The 16,559-nt window shown below is 39.4% G+C and overlaps 1 long non-coding RNA gene across 1 annotated transcript in view; it reads left to right on the top strand.

Annotated features, from left to right (window-relative positions):
- Positions 1-4,852: 4,852 nt before the first annotated feature.
- Positions 4,853-16,559, top strand: part of LOC146586251 (uncharacterized) — a 35,394-nt gene continuing 23,687 nt past the window's right edge. The window contains exon 1 of the long non-coding RNA XR_014897835.1: positions 4,853-5,054. This is a non-coding gene — a long non-coding RNA (uncharacterized LOC146586251). The remainder of the gene's footprint in view (positions 5,055-16,559) is intronic.

Raw genomic sequence — 16,559 nt, 5'->3', positions numbered from 1 at the left:
TAAAATGAAAAGATTAATTAAAAGTGTGGGAGAAATTGCAGTGTATGTGAAGGAAAGCTGTGGAATAGTAGAAGTAATGTGACACAGGTTAGACACTTACTCCGAAAGGAAAGCAAGGAGTGTGCTTTTGGCTTCATTCATGTATTGATCGTATGTCACAAAATATTATAGTCATGGCTGCTTTGTTTTGAGGTATAAGTCATGACAGTAGTTTTGACTTGCTTGAGATTCTTGCTGAGAATGTGTCTGCTGTGTGCTTTACTTCTGAGTCTGATTAACCCCCGGATATTCCACTGCAGCATGATCTTTTGGGTTAATTTTGGTGACATAATTGAAGTTTCTGACTTTGAGGAGAGATTAGTGTATGGCAGTTCTGGGTGTAGTATGTGCGTTCTTCCAATCAGGTTAGGTTCCAGCTCTAAGACATACTATGGAAGTGTCTCTTTTTATCTCCTGCATGGCTTCTTCAGGCTGCAATTAAATTTTGTGAATACCCTCTTCTTGCTGTGAATCCAAAGCGAATGTTTCAGGAGATCTTATCCAGAGAGTTCTCTCTCTAATTTCCTTTAATTTGGCTTTTTATGTGTCAAAGGAAGGAAGACGCAGATAAACATTGTGTGCCTTGAGTATGTGTGTTTGCAGAGAGAGGAGGAACAAGTCTTTCTGACTAACTATATCCCACATAAGCTTTTGAAATCAGTACAACTCAAAAAAGTTTTTGACTGGTCACCTTCACAAGGATAAATTTCATCCATAGAGATCTCTAGCAACTGAAGAGTTAAATGCTGTGCTTTCCCAGAGAGTAGAATTTCCTCCTCCCTCACATCTAATTGAAGGGTACATATCTACAATCTACTTTGAACAGTTTTTGCATTGCTGCACCCAATGTAGTATGTCAGATTAAAGACTAATTGATATTAATTGTCAGTTTGACAGGTATTTACGTAATACACCTGTGATTTGTCCATACTGCAACATCAAAGAACAATGTAGTCCATTGTCAATCTTGTATTTTTTCCCTCTGTAAGACCAATTCATTGTTCAAGAGTAAATATGAAGTATCTTCTAGGAGGTTTGTATTGGCATACTTCCTGTCCAATTATGATCTGACTAACAATAGAACTTACACTAGTTTTGTAATGGCAGTTCCAAAATGCTTGGGAATCACTTTGAAGCGCGTATGCTTTCTGATAAGCAAGTTCCAAGTGCTCATCTTCCTGCTGTGAAACGGTCCTTTAACATTTTGTAGCATGTGTGATCTGACCCGCCTTTGTATTATACCCTTCAGTTTTCTGTTGATGTAACCCCTATCAACTTAATTACACTAGTGTAAAGATGGAATGGGGAAGTGGTGAATCACACTCACTGACAGGTCCACCATGAAAATACGGGAGTTGTCCTTTTGTCTTCAAGAAGGCTTCTTAGGTGGACTACTCACCAGATTGAGGTACTGCAAGATACAGTCAGATATTCTTTGCTATTTTTAGCAAMTTACAAGAAAACTGAGATGTATTCGCCTAATCATATTTCACAGTACAAAAAAAAAAGATGCATGCATCAGAAGTTTGTAAGTTGAAACAGGAAATTGCAAAGTAAAATTTGATTTAGTTGATAAAGCATGACATGATTCCTCGATCAAAGATAGTACTGAGCATTATTCTGATACTACATTTATTTCTGGCCAATGTGCAGCCCATGTGGTGTACTGTTAGCTATAAAAGGGACGAGGACAAAAACAAGGAAGTTTGAACAGTAACTTAGAACCGCACTAAAATACAGTGGAGGGAATGCAAAAATAAATCTTACTTGACCCATTKCAGGGTAAGGAGAAACTGTAGTCCCTGTACTGCTGGATACATGAGATCCTGAGGCTTCATGAGCTGATCATGGAGTTATCCAAGTGGGGACTGCAGCATGAGTTCAGACGAAGCATGCAACGGCATGTACGAATCACCCGTACCAGTCGTGGGATCTCCCAGGGATATTCTGAGGCCTGAGTTTCCTATGAGACGTATAACATAATGCAGCATAGCCTGAGCTATGTCTAGCAGGCAGGATTTAACCTTTAACTGGCAAGATTTCAGTAATATCAATAAGAGATCTAGGTCTTCTGCCACAAACAAACAACTCTAAATTAACTGGTTGGAATAATTGAGCAGAGGTTTGTTTGTTTGTTTCAATTACTGTTTGTGGTAGCAGTGGGTGTAAATGAAATCTTGCCACTGCTTTCTTCCCTCTATCAGATCCACAGCTTTGTTCATGCCTGAACTTTTGTGTTACATGTTATTCTTCATCATATCTGTCCCCTATTTGTTCAATTTTCCTTTATTTTTCATCTTCATTCAATAAATTATATTAAATATCGTACAAGTCTGACTTCTCTTAGATTTAGCTTGCCATGCAACTCTTCTAGGTCTACTGGCTTCTTCCATGACATCAGTGTCAGGTATTCATTCTTCAGCTTGCCCTCTCACTTTTCATAAACTGGTTTCTTTGCCATATAGTTTTGATTTCTGCATTATTTCTGTGAGTCTGTGAGCCTAACAGAATGTCCTTGGCTCCATATTCCTACCCATATTTTACCCTGTGAGGTCCACACATTGTTCCCAGTTCTGTTGTTGCACTGATGCAGATGTAGTCCTTCCACCTCCTTCCTTGTTCTTAAGTAATGAATGCAGCCCTACTCTACATAGGTAACAACAGCTGAGCTTTGAGTCTTTGTTCCCCTTTCCATTCTTAATTTCATTTCTGTGATCTAGTACTCATCCCATTGCTCGTCCCTCATGGCTCTGAGACTGAGCAGCGGACTATGGTCCAGCTGGAGATGAGCTTGCCAGACTTTTCCCAAAGTTCAAGATTGCTGCTAGTGTTTGACTTTGGATGTCATTTGGCTTCAACGTAAGAGACTCAAGAGCTACAGATCTTCCTACAGCTACCTGGAGCCATGAGGGAGTTATGCAGCCAGGCCAGCTGCATGTAAAATGACTGTCCAGAGGTGCTTGTGGCACAAAGGTGCTCCTTTCTGACCCTGCCTCGTCCAAGGCTATTGCAGTGTATTTAATTATTGGTGCTGCATRTCTGTGCGTTCATCCAAGAAAGCAAAACTAGACTGCTAAGGATATTTTGCCAACTCCTGTTGTCTGAAAGAATGAATATGCCATGTTTAAGATGGGTATCCAGGCTGTTTACATTGATTTTTGAACTATAGCCAAATTACACTTCTGAGGAGATTCTTACTACTTTTCTAAAGATGTAACCCCCTATCTTTGTACATGAACGCAAAGGTATTTGCAAATCACTGTCTGTGATTAGCATGAGAAGAAGTAAAATGGGAGCTTTGTGTTTTCCACTGTCTTGGTAAACGTGTATATTAAAATACAACATCCTTTTATTTGAACAGGGTTCATGAGGGAGAATATTAATTATTATTAATGTCAGAATATTATTATTTTGCGTTATGCCTTAGGAGGTGACAGTCTCTGTTGTAGCGTTAATTAATATGTAACTTAGATGTGTAGGCAGAAAGCAAATCATCTTCTAGCAGACTATTCAATATTAGCATATAGTCTTCAATCTCTTACTGTACTTTCAAAGTGATTTTCATCCACTGTATTGCAACCTTGTGCTAACCTTATGTTAACAAATTTATATCCTGGAAATTATTCTGCTGACATCAATGGCATTTACAACATGAAAAACCAGTTTAAAATTAGATCCAAGTAATTTTGTTTTTTAAATTTTAAAATGTTATGTTCTAAGTAATGTTTATATGCATCAGTAGTTGGTGATTTGGCATTACTTTTCTTTCTCTAGTTCTGAAATGAAGATTTCAAAAGGGTTTTTACTCTGCTTTTTCCTTCTTCTCTTCTGTTTATGCTTATGGTTGCTCCCTCAGGCAAAATCACTGATTTCCTATCTTCCCCTTGCAATTCGGTTGTGTTACAAAAGGGCAAACTGAATTGTCTGCCTGTGCGAGGAGAGGGGTTACCTTCTCGCTCTGCCTCGCCAGTAACCAGGGCATGTAAGATGTGCGAGTGAGGTCGGACCGCCCGGAAGTGCAAGCAGTCAGGCGCTGCGGGCCTCTGCAGGGCGTGGGCGAGCTGATCCGTTTCTTCTTCTTTTTTTTTTTTTTTTTTTTTAAGGGCTATGAGTTGACCAGACTTGGGTGAACTTCCACCAGGATGGCATAACACATATACCTGGCAAAGCTGCCCAGATCCTGTTTTATTTTGAGTCCTGGCTGTAAAATCCTGGCGAGCGAGAGCTCCCCGAGCGCTCCCGGGCTTTCGCCCGCTCCCTGGAGCCCGGCGGGAGAGGGGCCGGGGGCCGAGAGGAGCGCTGCTGGCGCGGCGCGCCGGGGGGGCGCGGGAGGAAGCGCTAACGGAGGCGTGGGTGGGCGCTCGCCCGCACGGCGGCGGCGGCGGCTGCGGGGTCACGGGCCGGGGCAGCCCTCGCTCGAGGCCRGCGGGGCCCCTGCGGCCCCTGGATGAGAAGAGGTGGCGAGAGCCCCGTCGCGGGCCAGGCGGCGCGGCAGCCCCGGGCGGCCTTTCCTCGCCCCTCCGCCGGACGCCGCCCGCGGCAGCGCGGGGGAAACCGAGGGCGTTTCCGACGCCCTGGGAAAGGGAGCAGGCCACGCTTAGTGTTTTTGCTGGACGTCTTGAAATATTCTGTCACGCGAGTAGGAAGAAGGGGCAGGGGATTAATGCTAGTTCATTTTTAGGGCAGAGGAAGACTTACTTTTTCCTCTGGGTTCTTTTTTACTAATTGCTCCTGAGTAGGTCTTGTTCGTGCATCCCAAAAATCAGATAAGCCCCCCGCCGGCCCGAAAGGAGCAGACGCTTGTGCCGGCGGAAGCTTCCTTCGGCAGCCGACGGGGCGAGCCGACAGCTTGGAGTCGTCTCCGAAACCGGCGTTCGTTGGGCCGAGAGCCCCCTGGGAACGAGCGAGCCCGTCGGAAGCGTCCCGAAGCCCCGCAGCTGTGCTCGTGACAGCCAGACGGTCCAGCACAAGCCACCCTGCGGCGAGCGGGAGAGAGGAGCAGGAAGCGGATGGGGGTAGAGAGGAGCGGCAGAGGTGGGGGGGAGGCGAGGGGGCTTCAAATAACAACCGTTCACGGAAATCCAACCTACACAGGTTGTGTGTGTTTAGCCAGGATGAAGATGCTTTTTTTTTTTTTTTTAAGAAGGTTTAAGTAACACCTCAGGCAGTGGTGTGACCTGCGGATGACTCCTTCATTTGGAGCTATGGAATGCAGAATAGAGAGAAAAAGAAAAAAAAGAAAAAGTAGAAACAGGCACAGATAAAATGATCATCTATGGCTATTCAACTGTTCTTTAGAGAAGCTTTCATTCCTTACAATTAGAAGGGAAATTTCCTTATTTGGCTTATTTTTAGAAAGTTATTTCCAAGTTTTGCGTGTCATTGATTCGTTCCTATCATGATTTCAAATAGTTCCAAACACTCAAGTGTGCTGAGCTGTTATTGTAACTCTTGAAGAAGAGAGTTTTTTCTGTCTTTGCTGTTTTGCTGCTCATTTTGAAGCTTCCAGAACAATAGACCCTGTTCCTCTGGTAGCTAGTACTTGCCTGTTGTTTTAGGTATTGCCACTAACAATCATTTTTCTTTTAATTTTCTGTACATTACTGTTGCTTTCTAGCCATAAAGAATCACAAGTGAGTTGGGATTTCTTTTTGCAGCAAACTGACTTTACTTGTGTATGTCTTTTATCATTTGTATCTGATAATGAGATGACCGTAAAAACAATGTCCTGGCCTGACTATTTGCCAAAACCAAAGAGAGTCTGATGGTGTTAAGTTTTAACTTTTAAACTACTGCTTTTATAAGCTCAGACACTTCATTGCAATCACTTTTGGTGAAGGGTGGCCACCTATGATGATTCTAAATGTTATCTACGCTTTATCCAGAGTCTGATTATATTTAGTGACTTTATTTTGAAAATGATTTTTCAGTTTCTGTTAACACAGATAAAACAATCTCGAAGGCAAGGCGGGGAGGAGCTTAGCATCATTCTAATCTTAGGCCAATCTTGTGATTTTTGGAGGCTGACTCATGATTTTTGAAGGCTTGACAGCTGGCCAACCCTTGGCATGTAGCACGCAAAGGTTCTTTTTGATTATGTATCTTCATTTTTGGGGGTTTTAATGCATTGCAGGAAAGATAGCCTGCACTTGTCCCACCCATTGAGAGGTCCTGCACAAACAAACTTTAGTATCCTCTTTGATTTAGAGTGATTCATTTGATCAAGTCTAATGAGATACATCCCCTGAGGAAGATAGGAAAGTCCCTGAAATAAGAGTAGAGTGATGGATTTTGTCTATACATAGCAAAATCCTTTTCTTGGGTAGTAGAAGCATGAACAAGGGAGATATTTTTGCGTTCATTCTGCTAGAATTGCTGCGCCATGGTCCCTCCATGACATCAACAGCAGGACCCAGCAGCTTTTCTCTTCCCCTAGAGAAGAGAATTAGAAAATAGGAAATACAGAGCACTTATATTTTTCCAGTGAAAATACTTTCTTCCCCAGAAGACCACTTCAGTCTTCCCATCAGAAAATGTAAACACTTCTTTATAGTTTGAGTATAACCACACTTTAAACAGCTGCTGCCTCTCACCTGTGCCGTGGCTGTATTTCTGTAGTGAATGAAGCCCTCTCTTCATGGCCTGCATGTCAATTTCAATTTTTTAAGTGCTTTGGGATCCTTTGGGATGAGAACTATGATATAAATTTAAGATATTAAATCGTTAAGAAGAATAAGAGCATTTCCAGATGCTGATGCTCGTGTTATGGCCATGCTGTTAACAGCAAGTCAGAGCTGGAAGGGACCTACACTCTGTTGCTAGTGCGGGTATCAAATCACAGAGCTCCTTTCATTAATTCCACTTTAGAAGTTAGGAGGATGTTTAGTCCCAGTTAATCCTATTGGGTAGCAGTCCAGAACCRGCTTGGTCTTACATTTAGGAATTTTCTTCTAATTTCCTATCTTACTGGCTTTTGGAGTTTATATCCTTCTGCCTTTATACTGCTGACCTTCACTTAGATCATTCTTTTCTCAGGTGGTGCTATATCCTCTTCTCCCGAGTGACTTCATAGCATGCAGTTGTATCCCCCTCCCAAGTGTGACTGGCTAAACAAGCAAAATTCTTCTCTGTGTTCTTATAAGATACTTTCTGCATCCCCTTGACCATCCTTAAGAGTTTTCTGTGTACCTACTCCAATTCCAGTTTGTTTTCTTTAACAGCACTACTACAAGTGTACACAGTTTGTGAAATAAAAGACCCATAGTCATTGTTTTATATAGTGGCAGTAATTCTTCCCTATGTTGTCTGGAAACACCTTTTACTATGCATACTGAGATTGTATTTCCCTTTTCATGGTTGCATCACACTAATGATTCAGTCACCTGTGACCAACTGATACCTCCAGGTTCTTCTTTATGCCAATTATTTCAAATTAAAGCAAGTCTTTTGTTTCTGGTCTGCAATGAATCATCTTTCACTTTTTCCTTTTGGCTATCAACTCCTTTCTATGACTTCAGCTCTCATATTCAGCTAGGTCATTCTTTCTGATAATCTAAGTCTCCTCTATACTGATGCTTCTCAAACGTAAGCAATCAGCAAATTTCTTCAGCTTGTTTATATTTGTGATATTGTTGAAAGTGTCTGTAATGATGCCTAAGACAATGATGAATAATGATGAACTACTGCCTCATGCCAGCCTAATGATTCCCCTTTCATAACCTGTTGTCATCCCCCTCTTTATATATTTTATTATTGCTTTACTGTTCCTCATTTTCTCCAGCTTTGCTGTCAGTAGTTCCTGGGAGAATAAAATAGTCTATGGTGTGCTTATCATGTCACAGCTAAATCACTCTTGGTATCAAATGTAGTATAAAAGGTAGCTCAAATGCTTCCACATCGTGTTGCAAGCTATGAAGCAAAAGCATCTTTTGTAGTGATAGAACATGGCGAGGTAAATTGACATTATTTCAGAAAGTTTGGATGAAAATAAAATGGTAATTTTTTTTCTTTTTTCCCCCTTTCTTTCTGAATGGATACTTACAGATAGGTCTAAACAGACTAGACTCATCTGATCCTTAAAGGTAGGAAACAGAGATGCTTTCTGCAAGGCAAGCTATTTGTCCAGGTCTTGTTATAATGTTGTTTTTAGTTTTCATCATTCCAACATGTATTTTACTTACTTGCCTAAAAGAACTCTGCTTTAATTTGAATCACAACAGGCCTCAGTATCAAGTTCTGGATTGCTTACTTCTTCTGTATTATCTGTGCAGTTATGCACCAGATATTTCTTTTCTTCCCACAGTGGATTAATGGGATTTGTTTAATTTAAGAAAAGGCAGATGCTGTTACTGCTTGGCATAACTGAGGTAGTAAGTCTGGTAATTTAGGTCTTGAAAAATCTGCTCAATAATTTTTTTAAGTAGCAGTAGTTGTTTGGACTGTTTTCTGCATTTGTGTTTTACATGCAGATTCATGCTTTGTTAGATTTCAAAAGAGTAAAACAAGTTAGTATTTTTTTTTGTTGTTTCATATGTGCTTTGTGTTTCAGTACTTTGAGTCATATTCTACATGAATATCCATAGGTCTGAAATTACTACATTTTGTTTAATCCACTTCCTCTTTGCAGTACTGGCAGCAGTTCCAATGACTGATCTGTAATGATAGTATAATCAACAGACCACACAAAGCTTCTGTTTTAAAATGAGTGCCACTCTTGGATATTTCTTTAATTGTTCTTGTTTTCTAATCTTGAGCCAGAGACTCGGTCTTGTAGAGCTTCTGCACTTTTCCTAAAATCAGTAGAAATACTCATTTGCTTAACTTCATGCGTGTTTTTCTGCGTCAAAGCCAGAGCACTTGCAGCCTGGCAAGGTGAAGATCCAGGTACTGCTGCTTTATCTCCAGTTAATTTACCAATATTTTCAGTACCAACTCACCACTTTACTGTTCTGTAGAAAATAATACAACTGTCTTAAGTGTAGTGTTACTTTCATTCTTACACTTTACAGTTATAAGCATGTACCTCTTTTTTCTCAGCTAGCCAAGCTTTGTTGGCCTTATGCTATACCATATGCTATAGCTCATGTGCCGCTACGTAGAAACTTTTGATAGGGTTAACTGAATTATCCTGAATGAGAAAGATACCAGGCTTTATTAAAAAGAACTCTGAAATGGTAAAGATGCTCTATGTTCTGTGGGAAATTTCATCTGAGTGATATATCTGAGAAGGTTTTGAATAGTGAAGTGTTGGGGAGAGAGTTCTTTTTAATTGGTATTGAATTAAGTTTGGAAGGTTTTGTGTTGTTTCGTCTTTAAATCTCAGAATTTAGGAACAACTGTGAAACAAACACAAATCTGTTGCATTTTTGAAAACTGTTTTAGCTCTGTTTCTAACTCATCTTGTGCTGACACACTACAAACTGATTTTCTAAAAGGACTGTCACCATCAATTTTGCTTTTTTAAAGGACTTTAATTCTTTCAGCATGTTCATATGGTTTTATAAAGCCCTAGATACATGGCAAATCCCCTTGGTGTTGTAAGACAAGATTGCTGTTAAAAAATGTTTAGGCTTAGTCAGCTTCTTCTCACTACTGAAGTCATGAGGGACTCTGGGAAATGGTGTTTATACTAAGCTTAAATTGATAGGGCAAGTTTAATGCAATCAGGTCAAAGGTACAACTGCTTAGCTAGTCTCATCAACCACTTAGGTTTCAGCATCAGTTTATAAGTAAAGGCCTGTAATGATAACATCTGGCTGCTAGCGCATGGGCTACATTCTCTGTGCAGTGATTGAATGTAATTTAATGGCAGGGAGGAGCAAACCAAAGGGCAGCTTCATTCCTGAATTATGATCCCAGATAGATAAGGTACAACTGCCAGACTTTGATCACCCCTGCTATCAATTCACTTGATGAAGAGCCTTTCTGCAGCATAACCTGGATAGAGACATCTTCCTCAAATGGAGGAGTACGAGCCATTATGAAGGCTTTGGGGGGAATGTCAGGTCCAGGCCAAGGTTTTACAGTTCTCTTGGTATGTACATTTGAAGCACACTGCTCGTCAGGCATTGCCGTCAGTCAGTACCACACAACCCAGGATAACACTGAGGAAATGTGCTAGACAAACTAATGAACTGGGCTGGTCTTCTAATTTGAGAATAGCATAGTGTTTATTAATATATTTCCTGTACCATGGAATATATTCCTTGTACTATCCAAGTTTGTGTGTAGCAACCTAAATAGCCAAGGTTACTGCCAGGCAGACCCCAAAGTACATCCTTTATAGGAGAAGGCAGAGGCCAGAGATACCTTGAAAGATTTTGATCATAGCCGTGACTGGTCTGTTGATTTTGATTCAGACCTGAAGAAGAATTTGTGCATACTGAATAAGCCTGTTTTTGACAGCCAAATCAGGTGGTCAACAAAAAGGTATTGCCTTTCTGTTATTTATGCTTCCAGAATTTCCTATTATATCATTTTGATTTCTTATGCCAGTAAGTTTCTGCATTTTGATCCAGTGAAATTTTCCATGTTAAGTTTCTACCTAAGATGAAGAATTTGGAAGAAGGCAACCAAAATCATTCCCAATAACTGTTAAAAAAATTGAAATGACTTGTTGTCAAAAGACATCTGTAATACCACACTTTGGAGTGAGGGCTTGAAATTTGCCAGGGCTGTGGCCTGCATATCATTGACGTGCTTTTTTTATCCTATGAAAATCACTGCAGATTTGAGCACGTTATGAGACTTTGAAAAAAATTTGTAGTTTACACACACTTAGCAAAAATCTTTAATTTTTCCAAGTAAAATCTCAGAATATTTAATTCTTACTGAATGTGTTCGAGCTTGGTACAAAAAAATCAACAACATCTCTTTTCCCTATAAGTGTATTGATTACATTTAGGCAGCATAGTCCTCAAAGCGTGGTAGATTAGTGACTATCTGACCTAGCTGTTCTTAACAGAGAACACATGAAATGTTGCTTTTGTTTCACACTAAACACAAGAACAGGTTCTCAGTTGCATCTATCATCACCCCAAAAAGGAGTATACCCCTGTATCTCAAAGAGAACATGCAGGTGGCTTCTCTGTGAGTGAGAACATTGTGAAGAGCCATGACAGTCTGTCTGGGAGCCATGTGTTGAATACGCCAAGGACATTTCAGATGTCTTATGTCAACCTACAAGCCCTTGTAATCTTGCATGGTACAGGCTATACTCTGAGTAAGGGTATGTATTTTTCCCTGTTTTCTCTGCATATGAGCTGTTTGTGTGTTTGTGTGAGGATGTTCGTTATACTGTGCTTCCGCTTCAACTCTACTGATATTCAATGGGTATTCAGTTGGAAGTGCCTGGTCTTTATGTCAAATGAAAATAGTACTAATTCTTGACAGTCAGCTGGTCATTGTGTTTTTCAGACACTCATTAAGTAAGCGTCAGTGTACACATTAGGTTGATAAAATTTGCCACTATTTTTGAGAAACCAAAGCCCAGAGAGACTGGACAACTTGCCCACAAATTAGTGTTAGGACTGACCATAGATCTGACTCCCAGTCCTGCTCTCTGACCATGAGGTAGCACTGTACTTTTCCCAGTTTGAGACACATCTCATTACAAGATTAGCTCTTGTTTACAAAAGTAGGTAGAATTTCAGCCTTTTTTATCTTGATATGTATTTTTAACTGTGGATAATTATAAATCATGTGGTAAAGCACTTTCTAATGGCACAGAAAACAGCCAGCCAAAGTTTGGCTCACAGTTTTTCCACAACTTTCCATTGTATCAGTAGTTTTCAGTGCTTAGCTTAGTTCATGTGGTGTTTCTTCTCTTGCAGATGGGATGAGACCCTCGTTAAAGCAGTAATAGTTATATACATCATGCATCTGAATGTATAAACTGCTTTTGAACATATTGAAAAAGCTAAAATACCAACTGTTAAACCAATGAATCATACTTTGTAAAGGAGTGTTTTTATATGTAATATATAAAGTCCAAATGTATATGTATAGGGAGGGTGAATATTTACACATCACATGTGTAAGATATAAATGATCCTGATGAACATGACTGAAGTAAATTTTGTTAATGCTCCAGTTAGAACTATTTCTACATTAGTTTCAAAATGTTTTTGTTATACTGTAGATTCAGTGTCAGGAAGATGAAGGAATTTGGGCTTTTAACTGCAACCTCCACACTGCAATATGATTCTATGGGGATGTTCAAAATTAAACATTTGGTTTAAGCATTAAACACTAAAGTTTTCTTTTTAATTCCTAGGCCTGTATAAAAGCAGATTGGGAAATGGTTTACAATACTTCCTACTGGGGGCTTCCATACCAACAATGACAGATATGACATCACTTTTCTGCTATTTGTTTCTTATTGTAGTTCAAGAAGAAGTTTCTAAATAGCTAGAATGTAATTTTACTCATGATAAGTGCTCCTCATCTTTAAAACTGACCTTTTTCTCTTTTGATAGAAGGATGCTTCTGCCCCACCCTCAAATTAGTTGACTTAGCCAATGGAGGCCATCATTCATCCCCAAATCTTGCCAGACCTGGAAGGTATAGAAGGACTTATCACTAGAGGGAGTCATTGCGTTCTTGGTTTCCACTTCTCTGTAGAGAGAGGTGATGGATGGTCTGTCCCATGCAACTGTCTTTGGGAAGGACGGTTTAGCCCAGGGCTGTCAGCACCAAGTCGGGAGAATGGATGACCCTTTTTCTTATTTCTGTGCCCCAAGTGTCTTCTCCAGAGTGATGGATCAAGGAGAGATGGCAGCCATCCTGCTCCCTCTACCTCCACTTGTGTTAGACCCCATCCTGAAGGCTTAGCATTTGGGAGGAGGAGTAGCTAGCACATGATCTTTCTATATAAGGATGATGGGACAAATATAGGGTGGGAGGAGAAATCCCAATAGATAAGGGAGGAGTAAAAAATCACTTCAAAAAGATGAGGAAGGGGAAGAACATGTGGAAATCTGCAAATCCCAGTTGGAGGAGTGGAATAGAGAGTAAAAGAAAGAGATATGAAAGAAAAGAAAGACATGCACTAGCTGCATAGGAAATTCATGGATGCTTCTTCACATTGGGCTGGGTCCCTGCTGCATCCCCTTCTGTAATCTCGAGGCTCAGGAAGGTTCCCCTTCCAGGATGCTCCTCTTGTTTTCAGCTACTTGGGCATAGCGCAGCCCATAGCCATATGCGTGCCATAGCATAGCACTCTTGGACCGTGTGATCTAGTGTTTCAGTGCATGTAAATTATATGGGAAATGTACAAAAGCATATGGATTTGGTACAGGCTTATTCATATTTTTAAATAGAATGTAATTTGCTATTGGCAAATTAATTTCATTTATCCTAGTTTTATTTGTTTAAATCATGTGAGTAGAGTTATTCATGTGCAAAGGAGTTGTCAAATGCTGCCAAATCCACTAATACATCTTGCTGCTGAACAGTATTTGGAAATGTAGTTATTTGCTATCCTCATTGGGAGCATGCTAATTTCCATGACAACCCACTGCAATRTTAGAGAACCTTATGATTTTTCATGGGAAAAAAACAAGAAGAAATTATAAATCTACCATATCATGCATAGACTACCAAGTGGTACAGAAAACTGTAGAAAGCAAGACAGTTTTTCAGGACTTGGGTTATTTACCAGTGGTGGAAGTGGCCTCACTAACCTGTTGCACAATATATTTAAAATTCAATCCCAAGTCTTTGTATTTATCTTTTCTTTTTTCCAGCTTTCACTCAGGAAAAATTATTCACACAGCTCAGCTCTTTGGTGTATTTGTGCGTGCGGCAGCAATAAATATATATTTCTTAGTTATACTTAAGAATTTTAGGTTAGGGGATCTCACATGCTGCAGATGACACTAAAGTGACTGCAACGTTTTGATAGATTTCTATAAAATATCACAGTAGTCTTATCTTCATAAGAGAACTGTAGGCTGCCCTGACAGCTTGCCAGAAGCCTGAGGGCTGAATCTAATTTACGTGAAGTGGAGCATATTGCCACCCTTGGCATTAATACAAAGGTGTGTCCCAAAAAACTGTGCAGGTCCCAACATGTAATGATCCAGCTTAATACAAGCCAGCAGGCCAGGAGCTGTGTACTTTCTACAGTCCGTACCTGTCTGCCTAAGAGGGTGATAGCAAGCCTCGTTCTGGCTGCAGTGTTTGTATGCTAAGCAAGCAGTTAAAAAAAAATGCAGCCAGTATAATTATCTTTTATCTCACATGAGTTCAAAAAGAGGGCTTTCCCACTGGCACTCTGTTTTCATAGCTGTCTGCTCCAGAACCATTTTGACTGTCAGTGTTTTATGTGGAAAATTAAAAGGAAGAATGACCATCATAGTTTCCTAATGACATCTTGGGACTATTTTATATGCTAAGTCATTCATATCTTTTACAATATAAAAGCATGCTGACATCATACATATAATAGTCATACAGGAATGCATGTTTACAAATAAATATTAAAATTCATGTTGGTCTTTCTTCTGATGCCAAAGATGTTTGAATAATTCAAATCCATTTTCTTCAAGCACTTTCTCTGTAAATAAAAGCACCACTGTCTGTATCTGATATAGACAAAAGTGCACAGATAACTATATTTTGCAAGCTTTATTTATTTTTTATTTACAAAKAACAATTGAAGAATCAAAAAAGTATTGTGGGAAGTCATTTTGTTTCATCTGAACATACATTTAATAACAATAAGTAACATTCTATCTCATTCTATGGYGCCTGTATAAGAGCATTTCTGACATTTTAAAACTTCGGTTGAGTAACACTTTTTTTTTTTTGGTACCACTTTCTGTGTAAATATTGCCTGATATATTTTTCTGTTGTGGTACGAAGGCTTTTTGACTTCCTGATATTCTARGATATAAATACATTTAGCACACTCCGAAGGCTTTGTATCATCATAGCATACTTCATTAGCTAATGAAGACTGAAACTAAGCCATTTATTTTCATTATCTATGCAGCTGATGTTCAGTCAACCTGAAAGGGGAAACAGAAATATGCTAAAATATGCTTGTATCATGTTACTACTTTGATTGTATCTCTCTGCATGATTGTATCCTCATGTGACTCTGATACAGGRTGTATTTTTCTGTCACATTAATATATGCGTAGTCTGCTAAATAGAAGATCGGGAGGGTTAACATAACAAGAAATGATAACAATTTAAGACCGTTTAAGGACTTTAAAAAGCCAATCTATACTACAGATTATATTTACATACAATTTTTAAGCAGTTTTTAGGGAAGGAAATTAGTTCAGTGGTTAACTGTTAGAGCTGTTGAAAGTGTATAACAGGTAACATCAGTCTGCAACATATCTGAAATACCTGCAGGTCCTACCACATTGTATGCTTGTCTTTAAAATCAAGCCAGTGTCTAGACTTAGTATAGTCCTGCTGTTCAGCTCTTTTTCTTTAGTGCACAATGTCAGACATGTTTCATTGTGTAAAGGTAGCAAAGGAAAATTCACTAAACTCGTATGCATTTGACTTTGCACAAAGATGTAAACTTGCAATTCTTAGAAGTGAATCATGTCAGCAAAACTAAGCTAGGTCATCACATGCTTAAAAGCCTATTTTAAAAATAATGCTTTAACAGACATCTCAGCATTTACATTTATTAGGTGTGCTTATGGTGTTTGATGAAACATTTATTCCCTGTCCATGACTGGTTGTGTCATGTCTTGCTGTATCAGATAACAGTGCTACTCACAGGGATGGAGGCTTCATGCTGTGTGCCTTTCCAAGTGCTTAATAGTGGACACCCACGATGTAGCCACAGTTTATTTTCCAGTTCATGTGCAATAATTCCATTAGAATAGTAGGTGTTCTTTGTAATGATTTCGGCAAATGTGAGGCGCGGTCAGAACCATCTCAGCACAAGAATGTAAGATAATCCTTAGTTGCTAGCAGATGAAATACAACTCTCTTAATCAAAATGATCCACTGCACATCTATTTAAAATTTGACACATATTTTGAACTTGTGCATCTGCTGTTTCAGGTTATAGTGCCATTCAGAGTGTTTGGATTTCTGCAACACAAGATGGCTRCAATTGAAAGGGAAGTGTTTCTTTTCCACTTTTCATAAAGTAGTTCCACTAGAATTTACTTCAACATACTAGAAAACAGACCCTATTTATATAAAACAGCTAAGATAAAATTCAGAAAGTTGGCAYCATAGGGTACATCTTTTCAAGCACAATATATTTTAAAGAGGATAGGCCAAATTCCTTSCTAGTGTAGCTCTATAGAAGCCCATAGGTTTGATTCGGCAGGTAGCCAAATATAAACACTGTCATAGAAAAAATCATTTGGAATCAAACACGGAAAACTTTTGCATTAGGATGATATCTGAAAATATTTGCTTAGTAGAATCAAGACATTTAAAATACTTGACTAGATTCACCGTAGGGTTACACTAGTTTTAGAGCATGGGAACCTTGTGGGTCAGAGCCACAGATACACACAGAATTATGCAAGGTGTGG

The sequence above is a fragment of the Rhea americana genome, unplaced genomic scaffold (assembly GCF_003343005.1).
Source record: "Rhea americana isolate MKP2758 unplaced genomic scaffold, rheAme1 scaffold_70, whole genome shotgun sequence".
Lineage (NCBI taxonomy): Eukaryota > Metazoa > Chordata > Aves > Rheiformes > Rheidae > Rhea > Rhea americana.
This window is presented reverse-complemented; position numbering and strand designations above follow the sequence as displayed.